Below are 15440 nucleotides of genomic sequence, written 5' to 3' on the forward strand. Positions count from 1 at the left end.
TGGCTTACAATATAAAAGAACCTTGTACTTATAGGATCCTAGAGAATACGAGTAGATATACATATAGTATGATGATAAGTGATTTTTTTTAAATTGTTTTATTAAAATCTAGTCTTTTACTGCAGTAGGTAGGTAGGCTATGATAAGTATGCGTTCCAAAATAACATATTTGAAATTAAAATGTTTGTATTTTATTATTTTCATGGAACAAAACTATCTTCCGAAATTAAGGCCTATATAATATATATACAGACCCAAATATTAACATTAAGCATATATTGCATGTAACTGTACTCCATTATTACATATAATAATAAAGCACAGAATAGTGTTTCAATTTCAAAGTGACCTGCAGGTGCAAAATAGGATTTTTATGTGAAATGTTCGAAATCATCTGTCGCTCGAGTCCGATTTGGGTATATCATCAATAAATCTTATTGCCGTACGGGGTTTTTTTTATGCTTCTTCTTACTATTTGAATATTGCGATGTATATAGATAATTACAGCATTCAATACTTTATTGAAATCGAATGATATTATAATATACTATTATCATTACCGTCATTACCGTCTATTCGTCTAGTTCATTATATAATATTATGGCATAGACTAGCTGATCCTGCACGGTATAGTTCGAGGATTTACACCTTCAGCTTAAACTCCATTAAACGTTAACTGCGTGAACTTCTAACACGCACTGCCGTTATTTGTGTAATTTTCATCGAGTGTAAATGCTAGAAGTCCAAAATTATATCCAAATATTCAATTTAAACAAATAACATATCTTATTTCACAAACCTAGAAACCCTCGTACACACACACACACACACACACACACACACACACACACACACATTGCCTTTTATTAATAATATAGATATTGGCGCATTTTCGTCACGCACACCATCGGTTCAGCAGTTCAGCTTATAATATGTAATAACATTAGATATGCGTGCATGATGTGTTCCAAATTTGTTTCCCGAGAGGGTTTCGCATATTTATGTATTATTATATGATCTCTGTGACAATATACTCGCAAATATTATACCGTTGCCGGTGTGGAGGGTCCTGCTCATGCAGCAGGGCTCGCACGCGTGTGTTCCAACTACTAAGTCATTAATTCAATTTATATATAATATATTATTATGTGTATGCGCTCGCGCTAATAGCGATATTATAAAATTGCGTGCCACTACGTGTCGCACGCGGTCCGGGAGCAATAAATTTCACGTCACCCCGGCAGTTTACAGATAGGTACATAAAATATTATATATATAATACGTGTACATAAAATATTATATTGTATACATATACCTATTAATGGTCAATGGTCCGGTGCCTATAATGCACACACAAGGCGTGACCCCTTGACCCTTGGCCCTTGGCCGGGTGCGGTCAACCCTTTTTTTTTTCAGAAACCTTTTTGCGCGTGTGCACAACACAACGCCCCATCGTATAATATTATATAATATATTATAAACACTCGGCCGGGGTCATCGCGGCGGCGGCCGTGTCGTTGGACAGTCATTAATAACAATCATTTCCTTACCGTCGACCCGACGACAACAACGAATTATTTACGAGACATTAAGTCGGTCGACGAAAATATTTATTGTCATTTTATGGCGCACGAGCGCCGGACATCCGGCACCTACATTATAATACTTGTTCATTGTCCACCGCGATGCACCGGTTAATTGGCGGATTGAAAACAACAACAATAATGATAATTCGTCTATTTGAATAAATACCTACAAATTATATGGTATAATGGGTGGTATGAGTGAATACTGCAGCAGTGCCTATATTATAATATAAGTTGTAAATGCGATGTAATAAAATACTAAATGACAATAGTATACTTATTATTTTGTTAGGTTAAATATTATAGCAGTTATGATATAACATATTATGATATACTTCGCTGGTGTATTCCGTACACTGTGTACCGTCCAAGAAAAATCAGTATATTAGTATAGGGGTACAGTAGAAATAGCACTTGTAGTGTATTGACTATAGGTTGAATGGTATGAAATGTAATCGCATTGGTATTTATTTTATTGCTGCAGTAACCGTGTTAATGAGAGTCATTTGTACGTGTCAAAAATATAGCATAGATCAGTAAAGAAATTAGGACTTGAGCAGCGGGGTTTACACCTACGTCGTCTATTGTGTTCAAAAGTTGAGCTCTGTCCAACTCTGGACATTTTCCGGTAGATCATGGTCAGTGAATGATACCATGCGATTACAACGGCCAATCAGAATAAGTCGAAAGTCACAGGACACGATAACAGACGATGTAGCTGTGCTAGGTCAAGTGTGAAATTTAACTACAGCGGTGTTTGATTTGTTGTCATGGTATCCGTGTGCAAGCATATTTCGTAAATGATTAAAATATGATATCGATCAGTAAAAAATGTTGAAACTATATCCCTAGTGTTATTACTACCTATAGGTCTATATAGTTCTATACTTCTATAGTTCTATATACATACTATTTTCACGATAAATGATGATGTCGTGAATTTATTTCGACCTCTAATATCCGTCACGGCGCTATAAACATTTGCGCTTATACAAGTAATAATACTATTTATTGATTAAGTTTAATCTACTATAACTTACTAAGGTTTATCTGCTATTCAGCGGTTTCAAGTTTCAAATTAAATATCATATGAATTCTACATAGCCTACAGCAGGAGACAAGAACCAATTATAACGACCGTCAAACTTTAATAATTATTATTGTAACTTGTCGGTGAATATAAAGAGATTTCGTTTCATGTAATTTACAGTGTGCAGTACTGCAGTCCATGGAAAATAATATAATTTTATGTAATAAGGAATATTATAATGATAGGTAGGTATAAATAATTTAATTTATATATACTTTTATTTGAAATTTAAGGTAAAAGTTTATTATATATTTTTTTTTACAGATTATAAATTTATCTATTATAGCAATTTTTTTAAATATTTAATCTCAGTGTAACTGAAAAAATATTTTATATATTGGTAATAGGTAGGCAGTAAGATATTTTGTTCAATAATATTATAGAACAGTACCTTGTACCAGTTGTACCTATAGTTTGCTGATACTATACCGACAAACTACAAGATTTATTAAGCACATTGTTTTTAGTAGCTAAATAAACAGTTTTATACTGAAATGAAAAATATTATTGTCAAAGTGATCTTATACGAAAACAAGTTATTGTACAATTCAGCATTTATCATTAATAATATTATCATTTAAAAACGTGTTGTTCTAAATTACGATAATTTTTATATGCGGAATTGTTTATTTTAAAAAACTCTCGGCCACATGGGTGATTGGGTAGAATTGTTTATTATCCGAATTACATTTGAGTCATATCAAATACAAACACAACTAGACACTAGTATTATGTTTTGTTAGGAATTAATATGATTGCCAGTTGTATTTGAAAACATTATTCGTCTGTGAATATTACCTCTCCTTATTAAAAAAAAGTAAACATTTACTTTCCGTTGCAAACATGAATTGTGTTACACAATGATATTGCGACATTAAAAAAAAAAATATAATATTATTTTTTAATAGAGGTAATATACATTATACAAATTACATAATATAGGCTTATATGGTATGTTATAAATACATTATAAATATTATTGCGTTAAAAGAAAAAAATATATGTTAATTAAAAATTTTAAATTGCATTCCGTGGCAGAATTACAAAATTGAACATACCTACATTATGTATTTTATTAGAATATTTCAAAGAAGAATAGGTTTCAACCCATATGTTACTGACTTAGGTGATTGAAAATATGAACCACAAAAGTAATATGATAATTATACGTTCACATATTTTTTGTGTCATATTAGGGCCATGTTGGGCTATATATCACAAATTACTTGAAAAAATGAGTTTAATCATTACTTATTTAAAGGATAAAATCAAATCAAAATATACGTTTTTATTTATTTATAAGAAACATGCTATTATTAATATGTTGATTATTAAACTATTTCATTATTATATTACATGTATCTCTAACTATACAGACAAGGTATATATATTATAGTTGCATTTAATTTATTTATGTGTATAGACTTAATGTACACAATTTTGGAATTGCATTATTTTATGAAAAGTGTTTTAAGAACAACCAAAACGTATTATTATAATATAATGTTCTATTTTATGAATAGTCTAAGAAGGTTATACCAAAATAAACTGTTACAACTGAGGGAGAAGATGAGCTATACAACCTACTATTTGAGTAAAAGGCCCCAAAGGCTATGAATCACTAGAGGGGAAACTAGTATAAAATTTTAAGTAAGAAAATTCACTTTTCAGTAAGAAATAAAATTGCCATAGCCTGTGAGTAAAACTCGAGAATAGAGCACATATTATCATGTATGTATATTGTAAAATTACACATACGACAAACTACACATTATAATGTTGTATTTAATAATATCGTTATATATAAACAGGTATACTAATACACCAGCTAGTTAAGAATACGAGGAAGTGAAAGTATATAACATATATATATATTAACTAATATCCGAATTGAACGAAAAATGATTTCATATAAAGCAGGTCAACAGTTGAATGCATACCGTAAAAAATTAAGTTGCAATGACAATTGTACAGAAGTATTATGATACATTATAATAAATATTTGGTTAGGAAATACTGTAGTACTTACAAGGTACCTGGTTGTCATATATTATATTATCATTGATTATAATATTTATAAATTATAATACACCTACAGATTGTTCATAGGATTATCATTTTTTTAAAAATATTTACAGAGTTTCCCACCCTATGTCCTCATGCAATATTCACACACACATCAGTTTATATTATAATCGTAGGAAGCTCAAACTTTAAAACGTATAGGTACACATATAAATTATTAACCTAGTTTTTAAAATATATACTTAATAAATTGACTCTTTAAATCGACTTATAAGTTATATGATAATATCATATTGTAACCATACACAGGTAAATTATGTTACAAGTAGATTTGATAATACAAAAAATAGAAACATAGATTCTGTTTCGTAAATATGTTGTTTTTTTTATCACATTGGTTTAACTTATGAGTTTAACTATATTTTATTTCAAATGCATGGGTAATCAAAAAAACACAAATTATAGAAATTTGTAAAACTCCTTGGAATGTGGATCTAACGGAGTACCTACCTATATAATAGTTTTCTAAAATAATTTTTCAAAATATTAATTAAACGGGATATTAACGTTACTGCAGATTGGGACGAGCACATGAAATTCCTCTTAGATATATTATATTCTATCTTGTATCTCAATGTGTACCGTTATTATTTGCTAACAGAATACTGAATAACGGTGGCAACGCGAAAAAAATGACGACAACTACGTTGTTCCCTGACCGAGTTCCAAAAAAATAATATAGGCATTTCACAGCAAAATAATAATGTATTATAGGTACACACCTACATATCTGACTTGCACTCATCCGTAATAACGAACGTGGCTCACGTCTTCAGGTATCGCCGCCCTTGGCCGTTGCCGCGATATATATATACATATTATACAGTAAAATGTTATGTACATTGTACATGCATACGATTCGCGTGAAATTAATTGCGACGGGGTACCTCCTTAGATTTAAGCAACGGCTTTCATGCGTACATATACATTATATACACGGACGGGAAAAGGGTTAAAGGGTGCCTTTGATGTGCGTCTCCGGGCCGCCACTAAGGGCGGCCTCGTGCACAGTATATAACACACACACACACACGCACACACACTTATACGAGATACACATATATAAATAAATATACACCCCCTGGAAACCCTTAGGGGTATTTCGTAAATTAGTTCCGAGCGCAAACATGGAATTTCTATATTGTTTTTGTCCCGTCACGCTGTATATAATATATATATATGCGCAATAAACATATATGTATATAAGTACTATACCCATAGTATATGTATATAATATACGTATTATATATTCTCGCGTAGTCGTGTATTTGAAATGTATGTGGCTCATGTATATATTTATATAATATATTATAGTAGTCGGCAGTCACATGCAAACTGCTGCAGCGTGGTGGGTGGTTTTTGCGAGTCGGCGTTCCTTCAATTTGCATAATATATACAAGTGGACGTGGTATATCTAGGTACCTGGTATAAACCCGTATACTGGTTTAATATATATGCCGTGCAGTTGAGGATCAGAAAAAAAAAAAAAAACTAAAAAAACTAAAAAAGCTAATCCTACATACCATATATTATGTACAGTTGTATATTAAGATAATATTATTAATCTGCATTACGCGAGAGGATATAATGAAACTTCACTCGGCTTGGACTAAAAATTTGGTTTTCGGGCCTGTCCGGGATTTGAACCCGGGACCTCTCGCACCCAAAGCGAGAATCATACCCCTAGACCAACAGGCCGCGGTGTGTGAATGTTGTCAATGGTCGCGATTTAAAGTAGTCGGACTTCTGCAGAATCGCTCCCACCAATACGCGTTACTGAGCAAAAGAGAATGTGTGGATAAAAAAAAATTCGAAAAAAAAAACATCAAATTTGCAAAAAAAAATTTGGTTTCGGGCCTGTCCGGGATTTGAACCCGGGACCTCTCGCACCCAAAGCGAGAATCATACCCCTAGACCAACAGGCCGCGGTGAAAGAGAGTTGCAAACGATCGTCGTTTAGTCACAGCCTCGCGTGTTCGAGATGTAAACATAAAAAACATGTTTTGAAATAAAAAGAGAAAGATAAAAATTGCAAAAAAAACATCAATATGCAAAAAAAAAATTTGGTTTCGGGCCTGTCCGGGATTTGAACCCGGGACCTCTCGCACCCAAAGCGAGAATCATACCCCTAGACCAACAGGCCGCGGTGAAAGAGAGTCGCGAACGATCGTGATTTAGTCACGAACGCGAGTGACCAAAGCAAAAACAAAACCAAACAAGTCTTAAATAAAGTAAAAGGTATCGAAAAAAAAAAAAAATTATATGGGCCTGTCCGGGATTTGAACCCGGGACCTCTCGCACCCAAAGCGAGAATCATACCCCTAGACCAACAGGCCGCCATATATGTGATCGACATTCGTACTCTTTTTAAGGTCCATCCAAATACATTTTCAACGTTTCACTTTATGTGAACGACCGATCATTATTATTATTGAAGATTCACTGCTCCTGTATCTTCCACAACTATAATTGACGCCACTGCTACCATAACACGATTCTACCGAATACGTGACATTGATTTTCAGCTCGTCCGTTCAATCGAATATTTATCGTTTCTGAATAATATATAACTAGAGAGTCTTAATAATAATTTAAGTAACAATAATAAAAATAATAATTAGGGCTCTACATATAACTATAATAATTGTCATGGATTGTGATCTATGGTCTATGGCCAATGGCCATACAACCTAAAATAGATAGGTACTTATTGCAACTTGTAATATATTTTAATCTAATACCTAATATTATTACACTTTTATAAATTAAAAATGTGTTGATAGATAATTTATTAGTTAGTTATTATTGCTAATTACTGTAATATTTTCAAATCATCCTTACCGATAGCCGATATACGTAATCCCTAAGGCCCCATATCAACTAAACCTATTATTATTTATTTTTAGTAGGTACCCACGCAAAATTAAATAACTCAAGAACTACTCCTTCAAATGTCGATTTAGATGTATCAATATTTTAAAAATATCATCTAGGTACTACAGAATTAATAAGAAAAAAGTATGATTTTAATTATTTAAAAAAAATAAGTTAGAATTGCCAGGGGACACTCTTTAAATTATTTACAAAATTTAACAATTTGTAAATAAAGCCATTATTAAGATATGTAAGCTTAAAAACTCCAACAATCAGAATTTAATAAATATTAATTAGGTATTAAATAAAATAAAAAATGAATGTGAACATACTTTGTGAATTACTTTGTATAACATATTTTTATTTTATAATATATGTATAATCTTTTTTTTCTTAGACCACAAAACTTTATAATATTTAAACATATTTTTATTATTCCAATTTTTTTTTATGGCCAAAAAATGAAAATAATAGTCAGGTAGTACTAGGGTTTTAATTTTTTAATATTTTTGTTTTTCCAGCTTTAGTTGCACATTCGAATAAAATGCTAATATACCTTCTCCAGAAATATATTGATTTGTTTTTGTTCATTAACAATCATTTTTAACTCACTATAGAACCAGCGGGACCATAATGATTAATTTTTTTATTTATCCAGGCACCTAGTTTTCAATATGTTTGTACATCAGAATTAAAATTCAAGATTTAATTTCGAGTCTTTAAAATTCAAAATTACTAGTTTTGGATTAATATTGCTCCATAGGTAGGTATACCTAAAATTGATTAAAACATTTATATTAATGTATTAATAGTATTAACCATAAGTTCCGAAAATATGTTAGATACCTAGGTAAATACTAACTTTTTAAATTAGCAACAGAAAAAAATGGTAAGAAAAAAATAAAACGTATGTACATGCTTAAAATACTTGTTTATACAAAAATGGCACAATATGTTCTATGTATTATAATTGTATAAGATGTGTATTGTGTATAACTTATACCGGGTACAAGTTAAGGTTATTAACTAAATTTCTAACTAAATAATAATTATTTAATTGTCTTAAGACATATTTCATAGAATGAATGATCTTCCACAGGAATTATGATGATAATAGATATAGTATAATACTAACTTATTATAATCTTATTTGTAGTTATTTATATTGTAGTTATTTTACTTATTATTCTTTATTTCTATTAATTCCTATATAAGTTATTTATTTTAATCCGATAACAACGATAATTTTGTCTTTTTAACAGTTATTTGATACTTTGTTATTAAAAGAGTCCTACATCCTACGTCCTAAATATTAAATATTAAAATACTGTATAACTACAAGAACTAATCATTATTAAATTGTATTATATACTATTTTTAGTGTTGAAAATATTAAAAAGGAAACAAATATATTTCTTTTTATTTCTACTAGAAACTTAGTAGGTAGGAAAATACTAAGTATTTTGTTATTTGAGATTTTTCCCAAAGCAATAATACCTAGCTATTTATAAAATCTTCAAATTTAATAATTTTAACGATATTAATCAATAGATGTAAACCAATATAATATTATATTTGAGTACTATAATTATGTTTATTCACTATATTATTTAACATATTATACTTTATAAATCAAAACATACATACTTTATCAATTATCTCTTTAAATATTGAAATCACCGAAGCTCAAGAACTCAAAATATTCGTATACTTATGTAAAACAAAGTTTTGATTAAAAATGTACGGAGTTATGAAATACATATTTAGAACATAACTAATATATTTAATATTTATGTGGATATAGGTAGTTTAAACAAATAGCCAAATAGGTATGTTGCAAACAATGAATTCCAAAGTAAGGTATGTTTAAAATGTATTCAATATTACTCAAAATAGCAAACTTCATAGTTTTAACTATGAATTTGTATGGTTTCTCGTAAAATATAAAATCGGTTTCTGTTTTACTCAAGTAAAAACTCATAAATCTAATCTTAAAAAACAATACATTTGATATTTAAGTAAGGAGTAATGTTTTCTATGAAGTATACTATCCTCTATTATAGAGCTTTAAATGATTTTTTTTTTATCATACAGTGTTTAGTAATGCATGTATCTGATGTTCATACAAATTAAACGTATGAACTTAAACAATTGTCATATCGCGTGAGCTTTAAAAAATGTTGGGAATAATTTATTTAAAATATTGATTTTCAATGCCAATTGCTTTAATATAATGTATTATTATAGTACAAATGAATAAAATATGTAACATAATATTATATACTCATGCACGTCTAATATAATAATATTAGGTACACTACATTATAATTTATTAATTGCGACAATTCACAAACACCGTCGAAAACAATAAAATAACATTTAGGTACCTTGATTACGTTATTCTTATCTATGCATATGTATTATTATTAAACTTTACTAATAATTGCATTGGAGCAATTATTAATATTGAAATATAAGCCACAATGATAAAAAAAAAATTATACCCACTCCATCAAAATATTAGCCCAACGTTTTCAGTTCATTATATTAGGTTATTATATTATTTATTACCTACCTGTTATAGTTTTAAATTATATGATTTATACACCATCGTATTCCTTTATGGCGTGGCGATTTATAATACAATATTTTTATTGATGATATATTTGGACAAGCCGCCACCGATTGTGGGCGGAGGAATAGCAGAGAGGTCAAGGGTTCTCGAGGGTGAAACTTCCCCCAAAACGGGATGAACTACTGAGTGTGCGCAGCACATACACGAGTGTTATGACGTGCGGTTCCAAACTGGTTTGGGGCGTTTTACGGTAAAAATAACAAAATATAATAAAATAACAACAATCACGGCCGCAGACGTATATAAATACGTCTGCGGCCGTATATGCCACAATAATAATAAAGTATAATATTCTTTGGTACTCACTCGCAGTTTCAGATTTTCAGTACAGTTTTGAGCGCGCGTCCCGTGTGTCCTCCACCGTCGACTAGTAATATTTAAATATGCTCTCTTCTGTGGTGCGTTTAACCCTTTCGGCGGTGTTTTTTGAACCACGTCGATCTAAATTTGCCTTTTTTTCCTCTCTCTCTCTCTCACTCACACTCTATTTCACACCATGTCCCCTCGACCCCCGTCGCACCACACCCGTTCGCGGCGCCCTTCTATACCCTATACATAATATTGTATATATTATAATATTATATACACGCGCCTCGCTACCGGTTCCCCGCGAGAAGGCACGTCGAATGCCGAACACAGCCTCCCAGGATCGAGGAGCGCATAAATTTGCATACCCTTTTTATTATTATTATTACTAAACATAGGTAGGCACACATATTATATATTACTATTATACTATGCGTGCAATATTATGTAGGCACTGTCGTCGTTATACGGGTGCACCTGGATCGACGAACCCAAACTCGCATATTATACAATATACAATGTGTACCTATTTAAATAACCTATTACTGATTCATCAAAATCGGCGCTAGCTACATCATACATCTATATTGCGATGTGTATTATACTGTTAAACTACAATATAACATGCGAAAAACACGACTACATATTATAATATTATCACTAACTATCGACGTTTGCACCTATAATCTATATGGATCATAGGACAAGTTAGTTGTATTACCATTTAGACATTACGTATAATATAATGTGTACAGAGTACAACGGATTTTATTTTATTTGTCTTATACGTTCGTGTTATGTGGACAATAACAAACATCGCAGTGTCGTTGAGTATCTTATAAAATGTGACATTGTATAATTTGGTCAATAGTTATTGGTCGCTGTAAATTGTGTCAAACTACTATTTTTTGAAATGTAAATCGCGGTCCGGGTATATTGCAGAATGCAGATACATACCTACGTGACTACGTAAATTGTGGCCTGACTAGCCTGGGTACATTTTGTGTTTAATATAATTTATTATTGCGTTACATACAATGTAAATTGTGGCTAATATATTTTTTATTCATACGTAAATTATGTTGGGGGATAATTTTGAAAATACATATTTTCTTTCTATTTTTCAGACTTCAGACTGGCAAGAGGCAATATGATTGTATAGTACAATTTATATGGTTAAAAAGTAACTTGTAAAAAATCGTATTGTATAAACACACTATAACCTATAGAACGCTTGTAGACAAATAACACATTTGTTTGTTTGAATTTTGTTCATTTATTCATCATTTATAATTTATGTATCTTTTCCCATAATTTTTCTAATTTTTATTCAATGGCTTTTTAAACTAATATAATATGTATCACTTTGCATGTTTTTTTTAATTATACCAGAAATTCTCGCGCTTTTTAAAATTACTCAAAAATACTCAATTCTACTCCGAATATGTCTTACCGACATAGAACCAACCATAGACATATTAATAAAATATGAACTCCTTTTTTTGAAGTCAACAGGTCTTTATAATTTAATTTAATGATTCACATTTGTTTTATTTCTTTCTTATATAAATACTTAGAAACCATACTGTTATAACTTATCTTTAATATTGTAATCCCCTAAAAAAAAAAAAAATGATGTAAAAATCTTAAACCATGTAAACATACCATAACTGTAACTAATGGCCATGCAGTTGCCGAGTTTTTGTATTTGATCAATAAAAAAAAAAAAAAAAAATATGAACTACACTTCACCCATATCGTGCTATAATGTGCTATTAGTTGCAAAGATCCAACATTGTTAGAAAGAGAGTCAATACCTGTGCATATAATAGAGTTTATAGTGCCTATTTTGTGTTTTAAAATTATGATTAGAATATCTGTCATTATTTCATACATAAACGTAATATTATCTGTGTATAGTGTGTTTGCGGGTAATTTTATTTATATGAGTATAAAATTTATATGTATATTCTTTTTCACTTATTAGTAGAAATAAATCTGGTTGAAATACATATTATTAGTTATCACTATTCAACATAATATGCTTATTACCAACTTGCTACTGCTTAAATTAAGCATTGACGAAATATGATTGTGAATTAAAATATTCAACAGGTTGGTTAGGTATCATTGATCAATACTTGTTTACTTGGAAAGTTGAAGAGCAGCAAACCCGTATAAATATTTAGAATAGGTGACAAGTTCTGTTGCAACATTAGAATAAGTCTTAATAAGTTGGTCTAAGTCGTAAAGGTCGTATAAGTTCAAAATGGTACATTTTACAGGAAAGGCAAAAAACGTTTCAAACATTTGTCGTAGATCTTATTCCCTAATTCGTAAATGCCTTATCTCTTTAGTTTAGTATATATATTATATCATGGTAATATGGAGATACGACTTTTTCTAGGTACTTAAAATCTAAAAGATAAAATTATAAAATTGAAGTTATTATGACATTATCATAATATGATGTGTTATTTTGCTTCATTTTAATTACAGATGATCCCAAAATCGAAAAAAGTAAAGTTACAGTCTTTACGTTTTATGCCGACTAATATCATATATTTTATGACATAATATATTTTCACCATTTTCATTTCTGATTGCATTCAATAATATTCATTTAATAGTTCATCAAAGTTTAATAATAGCCCAATCATACCCACTTTTTCATGTTTAAGGAACGATTAGCGATAAGCTTACTATTGATTCATTAAATTGTTAGTGTTTGATAAATTGCTAAATGTTTATGCAACCCGGCATAGGTATATTTTATAAGTATACCTACTTTTAATTTACACAGGTACTAGGTACCTTTGTATTTGCGACTTTTTTTTCTTTCTTTTATACAAAAATAATAATATTATAGAACTATAACAAAACAATAAAAAATACATTTTAGAGATCTATTATGCATAACTTAATAGATAGTTTGATAAATAAAACAATACTATAATTATAATAGTACTATTATAATATAACAACATATTATGTAGGCACAATAATTCTGCAAAATTGAGATTAACTTAAGCTTATGATAATAAAGATTGTTTTTATATAGGTAGACAATTCAAAACGTTTTGACCTATTGACAGTTAAACGTGAAAATATGCGTTAAAGAAAACCAGAAAGTTATTTCCTGATTACGTACAGTAGCCGTAAAAAAATGCAACGTCTGGAATGTTTTTAATCTGTTGTTTTTGTTTTTGTTTTCTTCTCTCGTTTTCGTTTTCTTTTTTTTTAATCGACGATAAATATTTATGGCACTTGTTGCATGCAAATTAAATCCAGACACCGCTGGCTGAGGGGGATGGATAAATTACTTCTTTTAACAGCAATAACAAAGAAGGCGGCAGCGGCGTCGGTGACGCGGTGGGGCGAGGCGCGAGGTGCAATAGAATAATAATAAAAAAAGTAAGAAACTTTTCCTCGCTGTGAGGGTAGTTAAAACATTTGGCCTTGAGGGAAATATGAGTCAAGGTCATAATTAAAATAAAAAGAACGCAGAAAAGTTCAACACTCCCCTTACCGACGTCGCGCTCGGTCTTTAGTGCAGTGGCACGCGATAAAAAAAAAAATACTACGAGTAATAATAATAAACACAAAAGCACTCCTCCTTTCGTTTTCATCCACCGTTCGTTAAATGATTATGTTTCGCGCATTTTTTTAAGATTTATTTTATTTCCACCCTTGACCTGAATTAAAAGACTCGTGAATTTTATACACTGCTCTTTGCCGGTATTTCGTGAAACACTGAGGCCCACTAGTCTCTGTCGATCAATTATTACTCGTAGGTAGGTATAAAACCAAGCCTGCAGCAGATGGTATAACTGCGTTGTCGAAATTACAGAAAAAAAGTGAAGGAAGGATATTTCTGGTACTCGCCGATTTTATTACTGGACTGCAATGCAACAGCAGCTACAAAGTGGCTCAATGAATGTGATGTGTATAATAATTTAATTTAATTTTCAAACTGTTTAAAATCGTATAAAAAATCAATCAGACATATTATTATTAATATAACCCTTTACTTTATTGTAGGTACTCTATGGAGAAACAATTTTACCGTCAGTATTATATTTCCTGCGGGTATAGGTACTTGTGTTTGGCATATAGTTAACTGATTAGATTAACTTTATTTGAATTAATAATATTTTATATTATTATAACGATTCCGTTTCAAAGGTAAGTAACAAATATTTTGTGCCTATATAATATAATGCAATGTGCTTATTACTAGGTAAGTCATTTTTTTATTTCATGACAAGTAGATGTATTATTATATGGGTCCAAGACAATCATTGTAATAAACATGAACTGCAATTACATAATAACCATATTTCTATATTATATGATATCAAGAAATATTAATTTAAGAAACTGATGCCTTTTTCATCGGGCTACAATAAATATGTTGTATTTATTATATATCTCAACGTATCCTCAGTTTTAATTATATGCGTTTACGCGCAGAAAATGCAAAACCATATTTTTAATTTTTTGAACAAATTAAAATATTTTTATAATACTTTGTAAACGTATACATAGTTATACAACTATTATAGGTAAACTCTAACATTACAGGATTCTCGTTAAGTCTTCCGTTACAATACAATACAATTATAATAATAATACATATTAGTATATTACTGTAATCAATTAGGATAAAATATAATGACAAAGATTTTCTGGGTGTCTGCGGCTGTCACAATAGTAATACTATTAATAAACAAATTATAGACCATGCGCCGTGCAGATGATAATAATATATAGGTGTATAATGCATAATAATATTAATAGTAATATAATAATAATGCGAATAGTATAGAATATTCGCGCTTGGGAATTTACCATAATTCGTAAC

The 15440-nt window shown here is 30.2% G+C and overlaps 1 long non-coding RNA gene and 4 other non-coding genes across 6 annotated transcripts in view; all 5 read right to left on the minus strand.

The window, feature by feature from the left end:
• Positions 1–10868, minus strand: part of LOC111038966 — a 48827-nt gene extending 37959 nt beyond the window's left edge. The window contains exon 1 of one of the 2 annotated variants that reach the window (XR_002605045.1): positions 10577–10868. This is a non-coding gene — a long non-coding RNA (uncharacterized LOC111038966). The remainder of the gene's footprint in view (positions 1–10576) is intronic. The other variant, XR_002605044.1, reaches the window with a different exon arrangement.
• Positions 6388–6459, minus strand: Trnap-ugg. Its single transcript has one exon. It is a non-coding gene; the product is annotated as a tRNA-Pro (tRNA).
• Positions 6615–6686, minus strand: Trnap-ugg. The gene has a single exon. It is a non-coding gene; the product is annotated as a tRNA-Pro (tRNA).
• On the minus strand, positions 6833–6904 carry Trnap-ugg. Its single transcript has one exon. It is a non-coding gene; the product is annotated as a tRNA-Pro (tRNA).
• Trnap-ugg lies at positions 7026–7097 on the minus strand. The gene has a single exon. It is a non-coding gene; the product is annotated as a tRNA-Pro (tRNA).
• Positions 10869–15440: the final 4572 nt, after the last annotated feature.

Source organism: Myzus persicae, unplaced genomic scaffold (assembly GCF_001856785.1).
Source record: "Myzus persicae strain clone G006 unplaced genomic scaffold, MPER_G0061.0, whole genome shotgun sequence".
Lineage (NCBI taxonomy): Eukaryota > Metazoa > Arthropoda > Insecta > Hemiptera > Aphididae > Myzus > Myzus persicae.